Genomic DNA, 11,672 nt, shown 5'->3' with positions numbered 1-11,672 from the left:
TCAACTTTACACATAAGGTCTTGAGGTTATTTTTATATGTTTAAATTATTTAGTTGTCCAAACATAAAGATTTAAATTGTACATTATTCTTTTCAACAAGACCAAATGGAATCTCTAGAAAGTAGAGTCAGCAACAGCTTGAGAAATTATGGTACTGAAGATACACAGATTTTCTAATATTAGCACAAGAATATAAAATTTCAAGCACTTAAGGGTATGATGAACTTAGAAGAAGAAGGACTGTTAGAAGAGAAAAATATTGAATATATAATAGTCCTATAAAATGAGGACATAATGAGAAAAATTCAGAGTCTTGAAAATTGTGCCTAATCCCTTACTTCTCCATCTTATCATTTAGCCTTTCCCACCAATGTTATAGCTACAAGCAGGAGATGGCAAATGAAGCCAAGTTGTTAACTGAAAATAGACTGAAATGCTTTATTTTCCACATGGGTATAATTAATATTACATTACGCTCATTCATAGCATCATTTTCAAAATATTCTCCACTGAGGTAAAAAAGAATTCCACAATCAAATGATTCTAGGAAACACTCCACACTTTATCCCCTCCTTGGATATAAACATGATTATACACTATTAAAACTTGAGAAAATATGCAGTTTCATTAACTCAACATCTCCAAACTTTGTCAGCATGGAATTTTTTTCTCATTCCAATAAATTGTAAAGTACTGGCTAAAGGGTGTGTTTCAAACAACCAAACAGAACAGTAAGAAGTGTGACAGAAGTGCAACCCCTGGAAATAATAGAGACTTTGTGAGCAGTCAAAGTAGAGTTACCTACAAGTTGAGTGAAGAGTTATTCGACAAGTGGGAGAAGATAGGATGTAGGGGTCAGGAGTGAGAATATCTTCCATCTCTGAGGCTGCTGAAAAAACCTGATTGGATAAATATACTCAGTCCTGGAACTCGAATGTTACAGCAACATGCTTCTGTCCTTAAAGTAATACCAGTATGAGCTTCTTAAGAAGGTCTGCGCTTCACAGCAGCTCCTTCAGCTATTTCAATTTAGTAGTCTCATATCCTTGTTTCAACCAAGTCAAGTCAATGAGTGAAAAAACCTGAGCAGGAGTGCGTATCTAGGGTAGACCAGAAGACTGAGGCAAATTTTAAATTAAAGCATAGCAACTCTATCCTCGGTAAATCAACACCGTTGTTTTGTTTGTTTTTAAAAATATTTTCTTTATTTTAATGTTCCCCTCACAAATTACACTAGTAAAATTTTTTGAAACATGCCAATCTACCTGGTAATAGAAATGATGTATTTTAAAAATAAACTGACTCTAGGAATACTGAAATGTGTGTATCCATTAGCAGTGGACTAACCAATATGATTCCCTCCCACACTGGCAGAGCTCTGGGATATTCTTGAGGTAAACCCTTTACATCTGAAATCTTAGGAAGAATTCTCTGTCTTCATCCCACAGGAGTTGGCTCCCTTTATGTCTCACCCTAGTTGGTGGGCAAAAGACTCACTCTCTCTATAAGAAGTATATAGCCATGGAATATTATTTTACACACTGTGTAAATGAAAATTTCTTACTACATTCCTACATGTTATATCCTTAAGATACAATTTCTTAACATGGAATATGTATTTTTAGTACTAATCACACCTTTATGTACCACATGTATTTAAATAAGACTAAAATAGCGAAACATATTTATTTCTCTGTCAATAGACGTCACAGAGTTTTTTAAAAGTTCATACGGAAAAATGGAACTCCTTTTTAAGTATAATAAGACTCTTGGAAAAATCAGCCAATATAAGAAAGTGTAAAAAAAAAAAAAAAACCTCACACAACCTCCAATTTAAAATGTACTAACTAGTTTGATTTCCAACATAGAATTTGTGTTCATATCTCTTTTTAGCAGCATTACAGTTGTTTTTTTCCATTTGCTGTTTTCATAATTTGGTAGTTAACTTCTTGTTTTTTGAAAAGAACTTCTGCCAAAGTATGCTGAGCAAGTTGTTTGTTTCTAAGCTCTAAAAAATGAAAAGTAGCAAGTAAACTTTATGATTATGACATTTTAATTATGAGTGCTTTATACATTTCTTCTTTTGATATTTGAATCACTTTATGATTCCAAGAGTTCAAATTTGTGAATGTGGATGAGTACAGTAACTTAGTTAAAAAGTAATGCCAAACCATGTTTACATATAGTTACATTAATAAAGTTATCCTCTAATTTTTTAAAATATACTATTAACAATTACATTTAATTTGTGTCAGGGCTTTCATATATATATATATATATATATATATAATTTTATTTGATTACTAAATAGTTTGTGATTCTCCCAAATATTGCTCTCCTCAAGCCTATCACTTCCTTTAGTTTGTTTGCAGTTTGTTTATATTTTATATATAAGAAAACTAAGGATGACAAATGGCAAATGATATTTCCAGAGTCATAGAGAGAGTTGATCCTGATCTAAAGCTAAAAAAATTTACCTTTTTTTTTCCCCATGACATTATATTCCCTCTCAGTAAATAAACAGTTTAGACTTGAAAAGAGTGAAATGAAAGATGTAACTGCTCTTTTCCCGTTTGGTTATTAACCAAAAGCAACCATTTGAATGAGTGTCAGAAAGGAAATAAGCTACCCTTTATTATAGGAGAAAGTAGTGAGATGGAGTCATGGAACTGTGGTGACATTTCTTTCTCAACAAATTGCTCCCACAGGGACCTAAGGATTGACCCCTACGCAGCCAGCTGTGTACCACAGGCTCAGCGTCAGGAGATAATAAGCCATAAGCACTGGGCTGAGAATCATACTCTGCATAAACACAATATACATATAGACAATTATCTATGATAATATGAGGTAAATTCCTTAAACTCTACAAAGTTCTATGGGGCAATAGCAGGAAAGATAGTTTTGTGAGGTGTTATGGTCTGAATGCTTGTGTCTCCTCAACATTGGACTCCTAATACCTTATGTGATAGCATTAGGAGGCTGGGGTTTGGGGAGGAGATTAGGTTCCGAGATGAAGGTGGAGCCCCATGAATGCGATCTCTTAACAAAGAGACCCCACAGAAAAATCTCTGTCTGTCTGTCTGTCTGTCTGTCTTTCCCTTCCACCCTCCATCATTTCTCTCTCTCCTCTCTCTCTCCCTACCTTTACAAGGCATAACCTTGAAGAAGGCTCTTGCCAGGAACTGAACTTGCAAGCACCTTAATCTCTGATTTCCCAATCTCCAAAACTGTGAGAAAAAAGTCTGTTGGTTAAGCCACCCAGTCTATGGTATTTTTATTGTAGTGGCCTGAGTGAAGACATGGGGCCTGGACCTTACCTATTTGATGTGTGTGGAAGTAAAGGTGGGGATGAGGATAAGAAAAACATAAAAGCTATGCATGAAAAATTAGATATGGGGTCTGGAAACGGTCTGTGCAAGGGGAGGCTGATGCTTCTTTAGAGTCACAGTGTTGAAAATAGAAGAGGGGGGAGCCTAGAGGTGACTACTCAGCAGAATAGAGGGGAGGAGTCTGCCCAGTGAAATGATCTCGTTGCAATAACAGCTTAGAATCTTGAGGAAAGAAAACAAATAGATCCTTTATAGAAAAGGCCTCAATGACATGGTAAACCCCTAAGGTGCTTCTCTGACATAGAAATTTTTCTAAAATGTGTTTAAGCAAAATGGATACACTTGAGCAACTACAATAATTTTCCAAGTTAAAGAAATTTTTGTCATAATATTGTACAACATATTTTTAAAAAGTGAGCATCCTAAAAAAGAATTTTCCTTCAAATGTAAATTTAAAATCAGTGTTGGGACTGATGAGACTGTCCTGTTGGAAATAAAAAAAGCCTTATTTCAAAAACGTGATGAATGCACCACAGGGTAATAGAGGGTGTACTTCTAGTGAAGGAGGAAGTTAGGAAATGGCTACAGATAGCCAGTTAGGAAAAGGGTGCCCCAAGACCCTAGGTCCACATATCAGCCTGATTGAGAAACACTGTGTTGGAACCAGGGGGTTCTTTCCCCGACCCCCTCTCTACACACACACACACACACACACACACACACACAAGTCCAGGTGCCCTAGGTCCATTTATCAGTCTGCTTGGAGAACAATCCTAGACCAGGTAGGTACAATCCTAGACCAGGAGAACAATCCTAGACCAGGTTGGGTCTAGTTGGGTTGGGTCCCCCAACCTAGTAAAGAGTGAAATGTTTAAAACACCAACAAAATAAGACAATGCTTAAAGCAATAGACCAAAGTAGTTTTGGGAAGGTAGGCCCGGTAACATGGGAAAACTCAGTGACCCTCAGTAGCCTAGGAGAACTCTATGGGCCCAGCCAATCATCAAGGGACAAAACAGAGAGACACCCGACAACTAAACCCTCACTCCTTGCCCACTATACCCATATAAACACCTACTTCTTGCCAGCTCAGTGGCTACCCACTCAGGACCCCTCTCTGCTCAGACACCTTTCCTGTTCCTCTTCCTACATGCCTATTGATAAATCTCTTGCTTTTTTATTACTTTGGTCTCAATGTTGATTTCTTTACTCCCTGAAGACAAGAACTGAGAAAGAGCTTGCCTCAGGTCCTCAGACTTCAGGCCTGCTCCCCAAACCCCCAATGAACCAGGAAAATAAGCAATTCTGAACCTATACATTGACCCCAAAGTAGGAGTGATAGAACATAGGATGTGGGATTTCCTAATGTTACTTCTAGTTAAGGATTCATTAATTAATTTACTTATTCAACAAATAGTCATTGACTATTTGCTAGGAAAAAAGGCACTATTCTTAGTGCTGGAGTCAACTGAAGAAAACAAAAAAGATTAAAATTTCATGAAGCTTATGTTAAGGAGAGAAAACTGTCAGAAGATAATACATGAGTTAAACATGGTATGTTGGATAGCAGCAAATGTTTTGGAGCAACATTAATAATGCAGGAATGGGGGGTGAGAGTGTGCTGAAAAAGTGTGTCTTACAACATTTTAAAGAGTGCAGTTGGGGAGGGCCTCCCCAGTGGCGCAGCATTTGAGCGCTGGGCTGCAAAGCTGCTCACAGCCTCTGCAGCACCGTTTTGATCCCCCTGGCCGCTGGCGAGGATCCCACATGGTGCACAGACCTCTCCTGCCATGCCCGCTGCTCCCCTCAGCAGTGTACTACATCATTCTGCCTGTTCTGCTCCCTGCTCTGGCTCTGGTGAATTCTCTCACCCTCCTGCACTTCTGACTGTACCCAGTGCTTGTATAAATAAATAAATAAATCTTTTTAAAAAAAAAGAGTGCAGTTGGGGAAACCTCACATATAGGACTAGATCTGAGGAGAATGAGAGAGAGAAGGACCCACTCCAGGAAAGGGAATAGCTAGTGTCCAATGTTGGAGTATGTGTAAAGTCCATGGTAAGATCATAACCAAATGTCAAAACATTTAATTTTTGGCTTGATAGTTACATGTGTGTATAGATATAGATATGTAATACTGAATATAGCAGAATAACAGTTTGTTGTGATCATAATTTTTTCTTTTTTATTGTTTTTTGAAGTTTAATTGACAAAACTGAAAGATATTTTGAATTATACAAGGTGATGATTTGATATGCATATATACAGTGAAAGGATAACCCCCTCCCCCCCACCGCCACACACACACTCTGAGTCAATAAACACACCTATCTAAATGATTGGAAATGCTTCAAGTACAAACAGGCAATTTCTTTAATCACTCAAATTCTTTCACCATGTCTGAATTATTTCCAGCAACCTGGGAAAGTATTTTCTTAAACTCCCTGGGTCTATCTCAAATTCTGTTTTAATCACAGACCCTTTTGTAAGTATTTTAAAAGTTTAAGTAATGTGGATATCAGCTGAGTTTACTCTGTCTGAGATCTTCGAACAATTAATTTAAACTCATTATCCAATATTACTATGGGTGCTTGAGAATCTTTTGAAGTCCTCCTCAAATTCGTGGACCATAATCTTTCTCAAATTCAGTTCTTTCTTTAGGTTCCTGGCTAAAGAAAGGATCCCAAGATCCTTTTCTGAACTTGGCATCCCATTACCTTTATTTCTTCCCAAGGCCAGATATGATTCCATAATTGTCTGTTATGTTTGATTTCCCTAGACAATATATACATCAGGAATTTTTGAATGCAAGAAATTCTATTAACTTTTGGGGCCATAAGATCATATTACATAACTTCAAAGTGTTTTAGAAATACTCATCACTGGAATTCTTCTATCCTGGAATATCCACAGATCTCCATGGCCACCTACCTCTTCACCTAAACACAGTATCTGTGGTTCTTTTAGTTCTGCCCCACATCACTACCTCTCTTCTTCTGTGTTCTCTAATGCCACAAAACTTCTATTTATTTTTTGTGTGTGAAGAATTGAGCATTCTCTGTTTTCCTCTCTGCAAATTACCCCTTGAGTGTTTCATATTCTTGCATCTATACTCATCTGAAAAGAAAATATACGTTACCTTTTATCCGCTCAGCTTTTTGATTTTAAAAATAAGTTTTCTCCCTGTATATTTACTGTCATTCTTCAAAACAAGAATTATTTTAGTGTTTATTTTACAAAGCAGAAATCTAAAGCACGTTTCCCAAGGCTACACAGAGAGTGCTAAGTTAATCTGTTTCCAAGTCCCATGCCCTATTTGAGCTAAATGGCACCGTGTAGTAAAGTCATGGCCAAGGAAAACGGGCAGCCTCTTTTGACAGGATGCTGGAAGAGAATATACTATCTTATTATAGTGCATCTAGAATATTTAGAGCAGGTCATGAATGGATAAAGGAACTGAACTCATTTTAGGGAGTGTAGTTAACATAATAAAGTCAATGAAGGATCCTTATATATGCAATAACAGGCTCTTAAAACAAGGATCCCTTAAAGTGCAAAAATAACAGTGGTTCAGTGATATGATCCAAAACTGTAAAATCAGAAATCTTGTGAAAAGTGTGAACATTAGCCTTTTCAAATTTGACCACTGTGTGTTATAATTGGTGTATGGGATCTGAGACAAAGCTAGATATTTTATATTTATTATATATTTATGTAACTTACATGTAATATACATAAATAAATATATCTTATATATTTTTATATATTTATATCCCATTTTAAGTAATATTATATTACATAGCAATTAATAGCATCGATAACCTCATTACTCCAAACAATAGCCTTGGTTTTCACTTCAGCTTTGAAACCTTAAAAAAGTGGTTTTGTTAAGGTTTGATGGTCTGACTCTTATAAAAAACATTCCCAGTATGAATTCTACTGATCTCACCTATAATTTCAGATAATTTTGTGTTGTAATAAGATGGGAAAAATATTTTAACAAGTTAAAAATTCTACTTTTATAGTTATTTCAATATACGAAAGAACTTCTGTGAATGACTAACAAGTTTTTTTTATTTTTTTAAATGTATTTTAAACATTAACATACTTATGGTGATGTAGGCAATAAGTTATTATTTTGAAGTTAATTCAGACATGTAAATAAGCAGGGATTTCTAATATTTAGTTATTTACCAGAGTAACTTTAGGGTGTGAGATTCTTGTGGGTTACCCTGTGCCAACAATTAAGCCAATGCATCCTTTGAAGTAAATGAAAAATCTCAAGCCTAAAGTGCTTTTTTCCTAAGTCAGAGACAGTATTAGGTATCTACTGATGCATAAGAAATAATGACAAACTTAGTTGTTTAAAACAATATACAGTTGTTATTTTACAGGAGTTGGTCAGGAGCCCAGGCACGCTTAGTTGGGCTCTCTGCTTTAGGGTTTCTTAGCCTGCACTCAAGTTATCAATCAGGCTGTGAACTCTTATAAAGACTCAACTAAGGCCTCCTCTGGTGGCACAGAGGTTGATCACTGGGCTGCGAAGCTGTCCGCAGCCTCTGCAGCACCAGTTCGATCCCCAACCGCCAGTGAGGGTCCCACACGGCGCGACAGACCTCTCCTGCCACACCTGCTGCTCCCCTCAGCAGTGTATTTTGTCAGTATGCCTGTTCTGTTCCCTGCTCTGGCTCTGGTGAATTCTCTCACGCTCCCGCGCTTCTGACTGTACCCAGTGCTTGTATAAATAAATAAATAAATCTTAATAAATAAATAAAGAAATATTTAAAAATTAATAATTAAAAAAAAAGACTCAACTAGAGAAGGATTCACTTTCAAGTCTAGCTTTTCATTGAATTCAGCCTCTTGGCCCTTGTTGAGTTCAGGGCTTCTGAACTTCGCTGGAATTTGGCTGGAAGCTACCCCCATTTCCATCTGCTTCTGCATATGGCAACTTATTTCATGAAAATCAGTAAGGGAGGGAGTCTGCTAGCAAGACGAAAGTTATATCTTAAAACATCTAGGCACAGAAATCACATGCTGCCACTTTTTCTATCATCTAATTGTTAGAAGTGAGTCACCAGGTCAGTCAACACTCAAGGGAGGGATTACACTGGGATCATTTGGTGCCATCTTAGAGCTCTGCTCACTATAAAGGCCATGAAGATAGAAATTGCTCCATGATAATTATAAGAGTAAAGGCAATTCCTTTGATTTTTTGATAATGCCCAACTAAGGTTAATTTCTCATTATAAGTAAAATAATGATGTACTACATAAGTCTCAAAGAGCCAATCACGTGATAGATGCCCAATAATTATTGGTTGGTGGGTGGCATGACTGTTTTAACATGTTGCATTCTGAGATTTTAGAGGTGATCTGCCAGACATGGTCTAACAGCCATTTGGTGTCTCTGATACTCTGCTTCATTATTTTATGTTTTTTGTTGTAGCTACTACTATTGTATCCTGCTAAAACTCATCCAAACCTTTGACAAGTTATATCTTTCTGTATTTTATTTTCTTAGACTGTATCATTGTCAGCTTAAAAAAATCTCTTTCCTATCTCACAGGAATGTTAAAAATGAGGATGATGCAATATATATGAAATTAGGTTTATCTCAAAAGACAACTACATAAATATAAGTATCTCTTAGAATATCATGAATTTACAACAAACGCAATACATGAAATCATTTTAAAAGTATGATGATAGTAAACCTCACAGTTACACTAAGGTCTCTATTCTGATGTTGCTTACCTATGTATAGTTTAGTAAACAGAAGAATGACCTTTAAAAATGATATTTGAGAGGAGAAATACAAAACCACTGTGTGGTCATCAGAAGACAGTGTGTAGCCAGGAACTTACACCCACATATTCACCATCACCACAGGGTACAAACATTGCTGAAGCTCTTTGTGCTCTGCCTTTGGTCACTCTGGGGACAGCTTCTATTAACAGCTTTGCCTTCGGCATGATGTTGGGTTGTGAGAACTGAACATCGATTTGTCCCTAGTAAGTGGTTTTACTATGTCAACATTCTAATTGGCATCCACATGGAAGGTACCTGTTATTGTTGGCTTAGCTGCCTCTGTAATCCTGACAAACCATTCAATTGAAGAGTACTGTTGATGTAGTGTATAGCAGCCTGTGGCTTTCTTTGAAAGGATATATTAAAGCTGGATCCAGATTACAAATGTTTAACCTGGCAAATAGCACTATGACCTCTAAAACAAATATTGTGTCATTAATATAGCAGTGTCCACAGATGGGTTTGGCAACCTAAAATGTGCTGTCTGTAAACATTTTCAAATTATATTTGAGGTCCTTAATTAACCCCATTAGGCTTTCAGATTGAAACAACCACCTAATCAGAATAAAAGAACAATTGAATAAAGACAGAGATGCAGTTATTTTTTTAATATAAATTCTCTGGGGTCTGTGGTTTTAAATGAGATTTAATGTGATTTTGAAAAATATCTTTTTTTCTTCCCTAAGGGCTCAAATTTTTAGCATGTCAAAATGAGATGGAATTAAAAATAATTAAACCCATCACTGCATCAAAGGGTGAGCTTAGATTGGGATGTTACCTTGGATTTCATCTGTGTCAACTCCATCAAATAACAGACGAAAAAACTAAGATTCCAAGTGACTACATGACCTAGATACAAGTTGAGAGGAAGAGCCACAACTGTACTACTATGTTCAATATATTATCATAAATATATTAAAAATTTTCATACTGAACTTTTAATCAGTGGGTTAGGATTTTCTTTTCAATGGAGAATATAAGCTGAATGTTTGCATTTTAACCTTGTGTTATTTAAAATTATACTGAAGATATAATGTTACCATTATTATGAAATCTAGGAATGGAACAAAAAAATTCAAATTGCTTATATACAATGTTTGTTTTACATTGCTCTACCCATCTGTGATTGATAAAACTGTGTTTGATCATGACCTTGCCATTGTTCAAAAGTATTTTCCTCATTATGAAAAGGTTGTTAAGAAAGTCCTCTAGTTTATGGTATTAGTTACCTATTTGCATAATATATTATTGTCTATTACTCTTTTTGTCTCTTGAACTATTTAATCACAGCCTGTTCTGTGCTGGACTAGTTGGTCTTTGGCTGTGGTTTCTATCATCCTTCAACTATGGTCAAAGATTTGAAGTTGTTTTTCAGCAATTGTGTAAATAAACAGTGTTTCTTCTGATTGCCTACCTTCCTTATTTTTATGATCCACTTTATTTCACAATACAGTATCTACCTGAATGTCTCCTGTATCCATTATTCATAAATATCCATGGAATATTATTGCAGTGGACTTTGCTTCAACAATGCATAAAACATCACAGTTTAAATTTCCTGCACCATTCATTCACTCAATTTTTATCCAGCCATTAAAAAAGAAACATTAATGAGGACATACACATTCTTGATCAAACTATAGCCAGGTTTAAATGTCAAAGGAAGTGAGTTGAAATGGGGCACAGAGGAGATTATTAGATTGTTTTAAAGGAAACACACGAAAAACTCAACCCTAATTCCTTTTCTATGTAGCTCAACTACTGGATTTCACATTATTCATCTATCCTTTAAATTAGTTTAAATAACACTTATATCAACATATTACATCAAAAAGGTAGCACTTGGAGGAAATGTATTATGAAAAATGTGTTCCTCTAGCTTCCCCCATCCTCTCACACCTCCCCCACCCCCACATTTCCTCTTCTCTGGGCATAATGAAACAGGCAAAATCCAAAAGCCAATCAAACAGAAAGCAAACAACAAAAATTAAATGTGTGATGACAAGGGTTCTCCCGTGTAGAAAGACAGAAAATTTAATATACAGTTCACTACAAATGTACACGTGAAAACAGATGCTACATGATCATGGAGGGGGAAATCCTTAAAGAAATGGAGCCCTAAGCCACATGCTGAACTGTAAAGTTTAACCACATGGAAAAACAGAGAAGTGTAGTCCATATATTTAGAGAAATGTGTGCAAAGCTACAGGCACGTGAAAAAGCACTACACGAATTCTGAGCGGGTCAGTGTTGCTAAAGATGAGTACCTTATGGATAAGTACAAGAAATTTTGGCTGGAGAGGTGAGCAACCACCATAATGGACTGGTTGTCAGTGCTGAGCACTTTGGATTAGATCCGAAAAACAAACAAAAAAACAAGCAAACAAAAAAAACAAACAAGCAAAAAACTATTAAAAGTTTTAGACATTATTTTCTGTACTTTAAATATTTTTGAGGTATGTTGTAGTTTAATTGATGAAATTTTCCCTCTCTTAGTGGCACAGAAATTAGTGGTGCATTTTACAATGAAA

Source organism: Talpa europaea (assembly GCF_964194135.1).
Source record: "Talpa europaea genome assembly, chromosome: 3".
Lineage (NCBI taxonomy): Eukaryota > Metazoa > Chordata > Mammalia > Eulipotyphla > Talpidae > Talpa > Talpa europaea.
The sequence above is the reverse complement of the archived record's forward strand: the minus strand, read 5'-3'. Positions refer to the sequence as shown.